This window comes from Micrasema longulum, unplaced genomic scaffold (assembly GCF_059751315.1).
Source record: "Micrasema longulum isolate JH-2025_06_02 unplaced genomic scaffold, ASM5975131v1 h1tg002717l, whole genome shotgun sequence".
NCBI lineage: Eukaryota > Metazoa > Arthropoda > Insecta > Trichoptera > Brachycentridae > Micrasema > Micrasema longulum.
In genome coordinates, this window is record NW_028279848.1 from 25,700 (window position 1) to 40,192 (window position 14,493).

At 36.3% G+C, this 14,493-nt stretch overlaps 1 protein-coding gene across 1 annotated transcript in view; it reads right to left on the reverse strand.

The window, feature by feature from the left end:
* Positions 1 to 5,181, reverse strand: part of Pdzd8 (PDZ domain containing 8) — a 29,371-nt gene extending 24,190 nt beyond the window's left edge. Inside the window, exon 1 of the mRNA XM_088241035.1 lies at positions 5,054 to 5,181. The gene's annotated coding sequence lies outside the window, so the exon portion shown is untranslated. The remainder of the gene's footprint in view (positions 1 to 5,053) is intronic.
* Between the last annotated feature and the right edge of the window lie 9,312 nt (positions 5,182 to 14,493).

Genomic DNA, 14,493 nt, shown 5'->3' on the forward strand with positions numbered 1-14,493 from the left:
AATATCACACACATGGTTGAAATTGCGTGTAAAAAATCCGAGCTTTGCAAGTACCGGCTCGGGGTCTCAGTGTCGAAGTACCTAATTGGTGTTTTCGCAAACATTGAAAAAATATCACACACATGGTTGAAATTGCGTGTAAAAAATCCAAGCTTTGTAAGTACCGGCTAGGCACCACATTAAAATTTACAACTACTTTTGTAGTTTATGAATGACTTCGGGGGTTTTTACAACGCTTTTCAGTTTTTAAAAATGTTCTATGGTCAATGCATAATAAACATTACGAGCCGTTGATGTCAGATCAGTTAAAAACTAACATTGAATTATAAATATGCTACTAACAAGAGAAAGTGTATCTCAAAGTGCCAATTATTTGTGAAATAGAACGTGAAGCAAAACATTTTGAGATGTGTAAAATGTACAAAATGTAAAAACAAGGTTTAAAAAACTTTAGACTTTTTACACACCTCAAGATTTTTACACTGCGGACAGTGTTGGACAGATTGTGGAAAAATAAGTATCATTTTTAATTTCGAAAGTAGTCTGTAACCATTTATTTTTATTCACCTTAAAAGTTTTATATTTTTAATTGTCTGTATGAACCATAGGGTTAAGAATAGACCAGAAGGAGCGTAGAATTATATTTGAATACTTCCCCCACTCTGCCCCACTTTCACCGCGCGCATTCGTGATGTCGCCGCGTAATGTTGCACAGTGGGAAAAAATATAATCATAACACAAATGTAAGGTAAAAAAAAAAGCAATCTGTTAATTTCTCTAAATTTTTTTGTGCACGCGGAAATATTGATTGACACAATAGAGTAGATAAGTAAAGGGTCATTTAATAAGAGTAATTGAATTAATAAACTTTGAACTTAAAATATACAACAAATTTTATTTTACATAAAATGGATATTTTCGTATCATGTTAAATAATATTTGATGTTTTGAAGATAATGCCGGTCAAATGTTCACCACAGAGTTGTTTAATCCGAGGTCCGATTTTCATTAGTTCTCTCATTAGATGAGCAAAGTAGGGTAAAAAAAATTACTACCATGGCAACAATAACGAAATGTAAATTTTGATGTCTTCGACAATCTGACAGATGGAAAAATAATTCAATTTTTAAGTAATGTATTTGCTACTCACACATTCATTTGCTAATTAAACATAAAATGTGATCCCATTCTGTTTCTTTAAGATCCTAGCAGTATTTCTACACTTTAAAAGGACACAGCACGGCATAGTTAATTTCAAATCAGGAGTTGGGTACTGAGCGACGTCTACAAAGAAACTAATGGGTCAAAATGTAAAACTACTCATTTATGAGTAGTTTAGTCGCCTTCTGTTTGATGCTCGTATGCGGTTTCTGGACTATTCTTAATTCTATATTCTTAATTCTATAAATATTTATTCGTTTACTCGATGACAATATGCAATGGCGATTGGATTTAAAAAAAAAAACTTTCTATGGTATGACTAGTAATGCTTAGAACGAGCAAATTCAGACGCTATCATAATTCCTCGTCATAACCAAGTTCGACGGTATTTTTATTCCATCTTTATTATCAGTGGGGAGTTCAATACATTATATAATAAATAACAGACAAATGTAATTTTTCCGAGTATTTATTTTTTGTTAAAAAACGGGCTCTCAAAGCGATGACATAATAGTAATTAATTGTATTTATATAAGTAATTCATATAATTTATAATTTTATCATAGCAACTTTATGTTAAATATTTATATGATACAATAATGTGTAATATCAGTAGTCCAAATTTATATCTATATTCGAGTGACACGCTCGGTACGCAATACACAGAAAGGTTCTATTTCGGGTGGACTTTCTTTATTCGAGGGGCAAATGAACTTCAGTGGGGCGTAATGTATTACGTACCTCGTGTCGTAGCGCACACGGCGGACACACGCACTACGAAAGTCGACCGTCCGACACGAAACCAGAAGAGACACAGGGCGAAAGACTCGTGTGATTGTGATGTAAGTAACTAATACTCGTACAAAAGAATGCAACGTGCCGCCTTCTGGTCTCCTGTCCGGCGCTCGACGTGCCTTCTTACACTCCCTTCGTTACAAATGGAATGATGCACTCAGATTTCTGTAATTCCATTAAAATATTTGGCTAAATAAACAACACTCATAAGTTACACATTAACATTTTACCCTTGTAAATGCAAATTGCACATCTATAAAAAATACAAGACAATTCTTTAGAATACAATTACTTAAGAGTACCGACGTACATCTGAAAACGAGATACAACCAACAGTATTTAAAAAATTAAGAATAATTTATTTAATTTTCTTTATTTAGCTGTCAAAATAACACTTATTCCACATAGATGCTAGACACAAAAATGAATATCGTTTAGGAACAGTCAATAACCTAGAGACCCTCCACGTTTTATCATATGAGCCCATTGCAGATGAAGTGAACCAACTCAAAGCCAAAGTTTTAACTCTGCGAGGGTCAAAGTCCAGTGAATGATGACACACACACCAAATGATTTTACCTGAAATATACAGCAAACGACCGAAGAAGCAATTCAGCATTTAATATTGAAAACAAAGAGCAACAGTATTGCACATAAGACATCCGTCCACATAAGAGCAACGTCCTGGAGTAAATTAACTTCATTCCTGCCACGGAGCAAAGGAAGTGGTGTCGTCAATCAGTCCAACCAAGTCAGTTCAACACATCATCGCCGCTACGCTCACACTCAAAACAAAGTATCCTTATTTTCCATGTAATAAATACACCTTGGAATATCAATCTTGTTTCTTTTGTCAATCTCCAACTTGGGTAGGAGCTTTTTGCAAAACTGTTGTAATAAATTTAATTAATGTGGATGTTTTGTTCACAAAGAACCAAGAAAAGTGTGTTTCGATTATACTGATTACAGAAAAGTAATCTAAGCAATGAGTTTACTTCATTCATCCATCCTCTCTGCCTGCCCTTACAGAGAAATGGCGTGATGGTAGTAGTAGTTTACGAGTAACCCCCGTTGAGTACGAGGGATATGTTCTTGACGAAATCTTACTCAACAAATTTTGTACACAACGAGGGTCACCTTTATGCGAACAAAAAAACATTGAAGACGCACTGCATTTAGTAACTCGCAGACATTGATTGCAAAAAGAAAGGGCATTTTTATTCATTTAAAGGTCAATTGTTTTTGTGAGGGAACCGATTCTACGTCAAATTCTTGGCAAATACTGATAATATTATTGCAGTTTATTTCTTTCAGCTGTTTGGTGGTCATGAGATCTTTTTGGGCTTTTAATTGGCTTAAAATATCTCCAAAATCAGTACCCTCAGAACCTCCGTTCCGTATGAATAATATCTTCAATTATGCCTTCAATATTATTTTCCACATTGGTGTCTTCTTCCACAATATTTTCTGCCTTACGCACCATTAGGTGTGGAAAGGGAATGATGATTAAGACCCAGTGTTCATTAAAAATGAATGAAAAATCAACATTTTTTTTACATCCGCAAGAGTTTGAATGGCCCTCTCCTTTATCACTTCGAAAGCGTTCAATATTTTGAAACGGCGTATTAATCTCGGAAAACAAAACATTTTTTCAAGAGATGGGTTCAGGAAGGGATTTGATTGATAAGAAGTTATTTCAAGAACTCGCCCAGGATCAATTTTTATGTTCCTGATGGATATCTACGACAGCGTCAGCACAGACTGTTTTACCTTCCGGCGTCCAGAACCAACCTGCCTCTGGCTACGCCGATTGTAAGAGCAGTCAGGCAGCTGAGTATGATCACTTTGGAGATGGACACCTTTCACATCGGTGAATTTTTTTTGAGAGGCAAATGCTCTGACTATTAGAGAGTATTGTGCGTTTATAATACCGGGCCATCGCGCAAGGGTTACGGGCCCGATACCTTGACCTAATTTAACGCCTCGTTTTGTTGTTTTAGTCAGATAAATGAATTAGAATTTGAGTAAGAAAAGTGAAGGTTATCACTAGAGCCCTTACAGCGCACTGCCGATTGAACACACACCTTGCTAGAATTAACCTTTCGGAAACTTCTAGATGTAGGTTCTTCATTCTATGTGAATGCGATGCTTTACATCATAAAAGAAGCCTCATCCTCAGGGGACCGCCACCTACCTAATAGCCCGATACTTTACGGATCTGGGCTTGGGGGGGGAGATTTAGCAAAATGTAAACTCTCGCCTTTCACACAGTAGCCAGGCTCTTTATAGACCTGGGCTCGGAGGGCGAGAACTATTCACGGGGATCCGTCACAGGTCGCATTGACGTCGGGAGCTTAAACTGCTCACTGATAGCTCACGGACCCCCGCCTCTAAGAATAAAGAATAAAGAAACTCAAACTCTGGTTTAAATTTATGGTCGTCAATTTTAATATGTTTTTACTAACACCCTGGCCAACATTAGTGACTTGCATAAATGCTAATCAGGTTATATCACGTTTACAGAAATACGTCAAAATGAATGAACAAACACAGTTATAATGATAATTATTTGCTTAAATATACATATTACATATTATATACATACAGTTAAAGTGTTGTCTATACTGATCAAGTATCCAATTGACTAATCGTGTGTATCATTCCATTTGAGGTTACATTTGCAATACACAAGTCATGCATTAATACTTTCAAAATATTATATACAAATTGAACACGAGTTTAAAGTGGATTCTGCTTCAAACTGGCAAAGAACACAATACTCGGCGACAGGGGGTCGTGTCAGGTTAACAGCTGAGACGAATTAGATCGACTCGCGACGTGAATACTCAAACCGTGTCAATATGCCGATGTGTGAAAAGGCGATCGCGCGACGCGAAATTTGTATTGGAAATCGACTATAATAAAAGAAAGACCCGAAAACGTCGATTCTAACCTTTGGAAGCGGGTTTAGGGAATGTCAGCGAACTTTATAGGGCACGTAAAGGTTAAAAACGGGCCCTTTCGGAAGTATTACTCGCAAAGGGGTAGAAATAAACAACAGACGATAGGAAATGAAATTTAAAAACGAGCTATTTACCTTTATGTAGCTATTTTCACTCAACTTTCCGCGGATATTTATACATTAGAGGAAATTATTGCAGTTCAAGGTGACGAAATACGGAATGTTTTGACACATTGTTGTTAGTCACAGTCAGTTGTCACATTGACATTTGAAAAATGGTTGATGAGTGAATAGTTGCGCGGCCGGTAGTGTCGGTGGGTAGGTAGCTACTCGTGCGCGTTTTTTTTTACTTTTCTACTCTTCAGCTGTGGACGGATAGATACAGAAGTCCGTATTCCTTGATGAGTTTGAAGAGAATCCCGAGGTTAGGTTAGTACAAATAGTCCCGGGGGTTAAAAGCAACAAAGTATATGTATCGTATTAATATATAAATATATATATAATAAAACCATTATTATTCATCAGTGTGAACTAGGAATGTAATCTTTCCTTCCTTTCTACAAACGTGCAAAAAATGAAGTATATCAATGTAATTACTTGACTAATTTTAATATATTGTTTATAATGCAAAATGTACATGCGAGCGAGAATTCTGATATAAAACCTCATTTTCCTTATAAATTAACGTTATTCACTCTGTGGAAAACTTGCCTAGAAGTAATTACTTACAGAGTACCTAGTCATTACTTTGGTTCATTTGTTTTAACTTAAATGATTGCATTAACCAATTGTTTTAAAGACGTAACTCTAGACACATGTTCTGGCAAAAGTATCATTCTCTCACATTGGCATAGGTCATATTATTCCATGTTCAATATAATCCTCCAAATTTGTGATTCTTCAATGCAATCATGAATTATTCAATTTATCACAGAAAATTATGTATTTACAAATTTTCTACAAATGTGTAGCCTAAGCATCGAGAACACAACGTGGAGATAGTGGGCTGCTCAGAAAATATGCCTCGGGCTTAGCGACTCTCCAACCTACCTACGGAGTTGCCAGCGGGTAAATTATATGGTCCCAAGTTGACACGCAACACAAGCAAGCCACACAACTTACTATAGACCACTCTATCTGGTACTGTTTCCTGTTTCCGATCAGATGATGCAATTTTGATTGGATGCCTATATAGTCACATGTAAAACGTTTTAATAGAAAACAATTTATTTTTAAACATTACCACCTAAAACAATCATTAAAAATCTTATCAAACAACATGGTATAATTTGTATAATTTTATACTTCCATCGAATACGGAATCTAATGTTGCACAGCGAACATAATGTATGCACTGATTTCAAACACGCACTCAATCAAAACTGTCTCACCTACGAGACATTTGGATTCCGTAAAACATATTAATGGAATTATTCGCGAGTAATGTAAAGTGTCGTAATTATTATATAGAACAACAATACAAAATGTTTCCTCTCCATCTTGGATACGAAGCTTTTGAGCAGGTATATAATACAGAAAAAGAAACTTTATATTATTCGTACAAATGTGCTTATGAGTACTACAATATAGGTAGCGACTGGAAAAGGGGCATATTATGGTAGAGAGTAAGAACTAGTGTATAATACGCGACAGTACACCGTCGATGGAACAATTTCTGTCGGCTAATGTCAGGTTCCGCGTCGCCACCTATTACTAGAATGACAGAATGCTTTCAATATTGGTAAGACTTATATTACGTGTCCATGAGAGTTTGTGAATACCAGTTCAAACACTTAGAATTAGAGTGACTAAACTTTGCAGGAGTGGTAGATGTTTCCTGGTTTACTTTATATAATCGTTATTCATTTATAAAGCACTTTAGGGAAGGACAGCAAATTCAATAAAAAACTTTTTACGTAACTAGATGTTCTGCACCATATTTGCCCGAGTACTTTGTTTATTAATAATGAACAATGAACACATATTGGTCTTCAATGACTGTTTTTTACAGAGCATAAATATGTTCAATCATACTAACATATTGTTTACGGTGAGGTTTAATGGAAATGACATTCCGACTACATATTGTTGGTATAGGTACTTTAATTCACGAAACAAAGCTTTTGCAAGTCTTTGTAGCCTTTGTAAACGTTTCTAGAAATCTACAAACACCCTTTGAACTCCCTCTTTAAAAAAAAAAAAATGGGGAAAATGTTCAAAAAATTAAGGAAATTATTTTATTGACGCGCCACATTTAATAAGGTTTTTCCACAACTTTTTGAATTAGTATTTTTAAATAAGCAAAAAAATACAATGATAACAAAACTATTATTTTTTCTGTACGAAGTAGGATAAATTTTCTATTAAGTCTTAAAATACGCATATTTTAAATTACTCGATAAGACGTTTTGTGCCCTATGGGACAAACGTCATATATTAGGTTGCAGCGCCATTATTTGTACACAACGTTTTTTAGAAGTGCACTCAGCGGGCATGACATGTGACGTGATGACAGCTAAGAGCCGTTTCGTATTTGCTCGTTTTTAAATATGAAGATTATGGAGAAAACTGGTTTCCATATATTAATAGTAATATCATTAGAGTCGTAAAATATTTCACGTTTCTTCAACGTCATGCCTGATTTGTGGAAATACCCTATTGTGGTTCTTAAGAGATTAAATATGTATATTTCGTGGGGTAATGACAGCAAATTTACTGGGTATCTTCAAAATCAGCATTTTTGAGCTACCCACAAAAAAAAAATATTTGTATCTTCCTCGAATGTGTAAATAGGCAAGTCGTAGTTCATACAATCAAATTATGATGATTTTAATTCATAACTTGTCTATTTGTAGCATTAATGGAAGACAAAAAAGTGTGTTTTTAGTGGATAACTCACAAATGCCGATTTTGAAGTAACCTATAGTCCTTAAAATTTAAAATGATTAGAATGTCAGTGGTCGGAAAATACGACATAAATTTGTAGTAACGTCTAAGGAGTGATATATATTGACGTTAGTTAATTTTTTTAATACAATTCTTGACACATAAATTAACATAAATATACAAAATCAGCTTTAAAACGTTTTTACAAAGTTATATCATTTTGCAATAACGTTAAAGATGGGACAAATTGATCGAATAAAAAAAAAGTTCGTTTGATAATGTTCACGAAAAATATAAAAATGTCTTATTTTTGGTGAATAATTGTATTCAACACACTATAATAGGCTTGTTTTTGCGTTTTTTAAAATCAATTTTCGGAAACAGAAACAGAGTTTCATGTTTGCATGAAACAATTGATAAAATCGATTTGATCGGTACATGATCAGTGATCAGTAATTTCCTATCACTATTGATTTGAGTTTGACAGCTGTCATTCTAATCATCTTACATTTTAAGGACTATAGTTGTAGTAATTACCTTGCGATATATTTTTTAACATTCATTTGTTTAATCTTAGGTAATCTTGCATGAATTTATTCTAATAGAGTGTTATTAAAATAAAAGTACGATTTTTTCATACAATCAAAACATTCAAAATAATTTGCGTAGTACCTACTGTGTACAAAAAATACATTATAATAGTTGGCCGGGGATGTATTCGGGCAAGTAAGGTCAGAATTTGTTCATTACGCTATTCTAGTACTTTAAAAAATTTAATAGTCCATTCGGCATAATATAACTATTATTTTTACAATTTCCCTTTTACGGTTACCACAATGATAACTTGAAAAACTTACCAAAAATTACGTTTAGTATTTACACAAACACGAGATACAAAACTCTTTAAGCAAAAGAATCTTAACATTATACCTATACAATCTGATTACTTTGTTGATTGGAGTCCTAGTACAATGGAAGTCTTTACTGCAAACAAGGGAAACACATTGGGACAGCGAAGGGTGTTTTTGATTATGGCGTGAATGTATTGTATTTAAAAGGGCAATAGGGATTAATCACGTTTATTTACAATTTTAAATTCATAAGGGTGTATGAAATATTTTAAAGTAAAAAAAAATTTTTTTTACTAAGTTCCATAAAAAATATTTAAAAAAATAAAAATTTTAATTCACGGAAAAACGGTCCATTGGATTGGCCACGTCTCTAGTACAGCATGATTCGGGTAAATTTTGAACTTTGTTTTTGACCGTTTAAATTTAAATAGAACATCGTTACGAATATCGACGTCACAATTATCAAGGCCAAACATGTCGCGATTTCATAGGGATACATTTTTTGATGAAAACTTTTCTCCACAAGATCCATACTGATTTTGAAAATACAATCAATTTTTCTATGTCGATTTCATATATTTTTATCGGTATTTGTAGTATGTGATATTTCCCTATTGTGATCATGAACTGCAAATACACCCATTGAAAAATATAAATCACGAGATATATTTTATTTTGAATAACCTTTTTTATATATTTTAATATTTATTATTCGAGAATACTTAATTGACCAAAATTTGAAAACTGCGAATTCATTTCATTATTGAGATCGTTTTTTCAAAACACGATATTCACCCCACATGGTGATTTAGGTTTTTTTGAATTAATTTAAAGCCAGTATCGAGACGCATAGATTACTTGAAAAAAAAACACCAAAACACACTAAAAACCGGCTCAATAAAATATTAAAGTAGTATTGTTTTTTCAAAACACGATATTTGATCGTGTATATTGATCCCTAATTTCAATCATTTATATTGGTTGCTAATGAAATACAAAAGAAACCATGTATAAATTAGATTACCCTCAGGCTTAGCTGTAAGGTGTAATTTTTTAAACCTCCCTTTCCGGTGAGGTATAAGCTAGTACACATTGCATCTAATAACTTTAACTCTATAAATATAATAAATTCTGGGTAAAGATTTTCGGTAAAACTCCGTTATACAAATTTATGTATCGACTGAAATAATTTATTTTTAAATAATAAATAATAATTGGGCACAGAAAAAGCATTTTGTAACAAATCGGAGATGAATCACGAGGCCATTCAAAAGTTTACCAATGTGACATATTTGGTAAATAAGAGTACCGAATATACGGTTGTCTCGAACACCATTTACGTCTCACTCTCGATGACATATAGGAATATTCGCGAGAGAGAGAGACAAATTCACGCGTCACGCAGGCCAGTAGCAAAGTGACCTGTGCCACTGCTATAGTATGCCAGTCGCCAGTTTTGGGCAGTTGCTTTCGGGATTTTATTAGGAGCAGTCTCTCTTGTCGCCTAGAACGTCAGTCAATAGTTTTTTCATGTTTTTAGCGATTAGATCAAAAATGTTATCGCTTTTGACTTCAACAATACATGATTGAAGCAATTACCCATAATTTTTTTTAAAACTTCTCATTTTTTGCATGCGTATTGAATATGAATGGGGTTCGAACTATCAGTAGGGTCGCAGTGAGTCACATCTTGTTGGAGGGTGTGATTCTATAAAATGCTGCTAATGTCCAGTTGCATTCCATCGGCAACACTACTGACTAGCTCGACTCGTTAGCGTCCTCGTCGCGAACTCCGGGCGATGGGATCACACTCGTAACGGTGTGATCACAGCAGATAACGAGAGGATGAAAGGCGAGTTTCTGTCGCAAAACCAAAAGCAACCAGCTAAGGGAAGGTAACCCCGCTAGAAAATTCCACCAGAAAAGGCAACGGAAAATAACTCTGGTCATCTTTTCCCGGGAATCACTATGACGAGAACATCCAATGAGCAGTTGTCCTGTCTGCGGATTGGCGCAGGACTGAAATGCTTTCGCTGTAGTGATCCACAACGTTGGGGAACCTGATAAGATACAGATTGAATACACAGCACCGTAACGCATTGATGTTTTAAGCACAGTAGAAGAAGGATTGGTTTGGAAATGAACATTCATAAAACAAAGATTATGAGTTCAACAGGACGAGACATTTTCATTAACGATAATAAAATCGAAGTGGTTGATGAATATATTTGTCTAGGACACAAAGTCAAACTTGGTAAAGATAACCAGATAGCGGAGTTACCAAGAAGAATAGGGCTAAGTTGGGCTGCTTTCGGCAAACTTAATTATATTTTTGAAAATAAACAAGTCCCTTTATGCTTGAAAAGACAAGTATATGAATCGTGCATATTGCCGGTGACATCATACGGGCTAGAAACCATGTATATATCACAAAAAAGTAGCCAGAAGTTAAAATGCACGAAAGACAGATGCTCGGTGTATGTCTAAGAGACAAAATAAGAAATGAAGAAATAAGGCGCCGAGCCGAAGTCGTGGATATCATGGATCGTGCTGCGAAATTAAAATGGCAGTGGGCAGGACACTTGGCGAGGCAAAATGATGGCAGGTGGACACCCAGAATAATAAAGTGGAGACCGTGGGCAAACAAAAAAAGTGTTGGAAGGCCACAGAAAAGATGGGTCGACGACATTGCCTCTATTGCCGGTAAAACGTGGATGATAAAAGCGGGTGATAGGAAGGAATGGAGACGTTTGGAAGAGGCCTTTATCCAGCAGTGGAGAGAATAAGGCTGCAGAAGAAGAAGACGAAGGAGAAGGATTAAAACAAAAATTGCTCATGTGATTTGACGGGAATCATAAAAAACTTTCTCCTGAAAAATTACGTTTCAAGCAAATGTCGAGTTCTGAAAAAACAATCCCCAATTACTGGTATACATAAATATACCGTTTTTAAAATATTTTTAGTCGGTAGTCAGCATTGCACGGAAAGATTTATTTTTATTTTGACAGCTGGCTTCTGGATGGCTAATTTATCAAAATTTGATTATCGTAGAGATAAGATTATTTATCCACGTCAGGAAGGATAAAGAATATTTGTTGTAACTAGAACTCTGGTAGACTAGATTGCTACTCTTTGGTACAAATCCCAAAAGAGGAAATTAAGCGGAGATAAGTCTGCCTCTTCATGCAGGGTTAAGCGCGTTCACCGACTGTGATTAAGTTTTCGGGTTCAATTCCTGGCAAATTGGACATTAAATATTTGTTAAAAAGATCGGCATCTGAAGCGGTGAACTGATGTATTATTTTCAGTTGCTGATCGGGATATAATGATGGTGTAACTGAACACCGCACAAAAACAAAGAACACCAATCAGATCATTCGCTTTTCCACACCGGCAGCTCCCAGCAAATAATTTCCGTGTTATCTCTCAAGCTTTTTGTTAAAAATTATCGATACCATTGTAAAATCAGTGAAAAAAAATCTCACGTAAGTAATCTTAATCGTGTGTCATTTAATAATCATGACCTACCTGGTTCTAAATAACTGTAATTAACTAATCTGCAATCGGGATAACCTTCCAATGGATCGTATCTAATGGTGATAGCCATAAAATGTTCAAGAAAAGTTTTTTGGTATTTAGGACTGCGGGCATATCCATTTTCTTTGATGAATTATGTAGTAGTTCCAATGAATTTTTAAAAATACATTCGATAATTTTGTTTTATAGGCGGTTCCAATGTGATATTCCTCGTTGTTCGTAGATAAGACTAAAATAACACCCTCGTTTATCGGAAACGGAGGGTGTACAATCACTAACTCTACCCTTTTGTAAGGTAAAAATACAAAATTTTATACATGGCACTTAGACATTTGTTATCAATTAATGTAGATTTGTGAACATCACTTTCAGAGCTAGAGGACAGAGGAGAAACACGTATCGTTTCTATTTGTAAATATTTGTTGTCAATTTCCAAATCACCTTTTAAAAACGTAATAAAAGATTCGATAACCATTTGAATCGCGACCTATTCTGCATAAAAAGAGCAGAAAAACTAATAATATTTGTGAACAAAAAACCTGGAGAAAGCCATTTTTCTTGAATTCATAGCTTTCCTAGCATAGGAAGTATGAGACAATTTTTTTAAGAATTACACCAAGGTTTGAAACAGAATTTGAGACTCGAAAAGAAGTTCTCACGAATTTGATAGAAGGACAAACAAGATTGCCTTTGAATAGTGAAAATTGTGATTTTTGAGGAGCAAAACATAATGTGTCATGTAATGTGTTGGCTGCGTCATGATCGGCAAAAGCCTAAATCATACATGACGAAGGTACTGGAAGTTTGAGAAAATCATTGAAGATGTATTTATTGACAGTACACATTGTGAAAACATTAAAACAAAATGTCATGAATTAAACAAATTTTAGATTTTACTATTGTTTTTTTTAAGAGTTTTTTCTGCATGATTGTTGAAAACTTTGTCAAGTACTGATTGTTTTATTTATAGTAATTGTAGTCACTTGAAGATCACTCGATCAGTTCACTTGAAGATCAACCATATTAAACTGTCCGCTGCTTTGACAGTGACTTAATTAATTTAAGGAATATATTATTTTATTTTCTAACAAAATAACAGTTTAGAAACAAAGTAATTTGTCAGACTATACTCTAGTAACGCGTTCTGTACAAAAAATGATGAAGTTTGAAATTCAAATAAAAATGTCTTAAAAACACAGTTAATCGATGGTGGAAATTGAAACGGTGTTTGAGTCTCTACATTTAGCTTTGAAAGTGATTTTCGGAATGCGGGTACACTACGTCACAGTACAAGTGGAGTGTCGCTAACACTTACTCTTGGGAATTATTATGGGAAGTTGCTATAGTGAAACGATGAATGAGCCTACGGGACAAATGTTCCTTAAGTATACATAATTAAGTTTAAATACAAATAAAGATGCATGGCGGTTTTATAATAAGGTTTCCTTGTGTTATCAGATTATACGGAATTGGTTTAACTAGGGTATATGGCCGGGTTACCGGCGCGGTACGAGAAATTTGTTAAACATGTTCATTTCATAATGTTCTTATAGAGAAACTGCCGCTAAGCGTTATCTACACGAGAGTCCCGGGCCGCTCGCGCACTTCACTCCGACACTGTCTCGGGCTCCATCACCCTAAGGAATCCGGTAATACGTAACAAGGAAAGAATATAGAAACGTGTAAAAGCTAATCTGTAAATATCATACATTCAAAAAGTTTACTTAAATTATCTAGATGGGGAAATATTCAATCCGGAATGGGGACTCTAAGAACACAAATCACTACCCGAGTGAAGCAAAGTATACGGGAGGACGCGGGAGTCACTGGAACCTGACCACGTGCCGTCTCTTGATCATCTCGTCGTTGCTCTTGTACTGCTTGTCGCGGCCGGGCGACGCGGCGCGCCACACGGCGTCGCTGGAGAGCACGCGGCGCGGCGCGTGCAGCGCGGGGCTCGAGCGCGCCAGGCGCCGCAGCTTCTCGTCCACGGAGAGCGGCGCGGGCGGCGGCGGCGGCGGCGCGGGCAGGTAGCGCGCGCCCTCGCCGTAGTCGTAGTCGTCCTCGTGGTACTCCCCCTGCAGGCCGGCCATGAAGTCGGCCACGCGCGCCGGCCCGCCGCGCGTCAGGCGGTCCAGCGCGCGCTGCTGGCGGCGGCGGCGCGCCTCGCCGCCCTCCGCGGGCGCGCGCTCCGGCGGCGGCTCGTCCGAGTCGGAGCCGAGCACGTCGGCCGCCGTGAGCCCGATGCCGAAGGCGCGCAGCTGCGCCGGCGTGGGGCGGAAGGGCGGCGGCGCGGGGCCG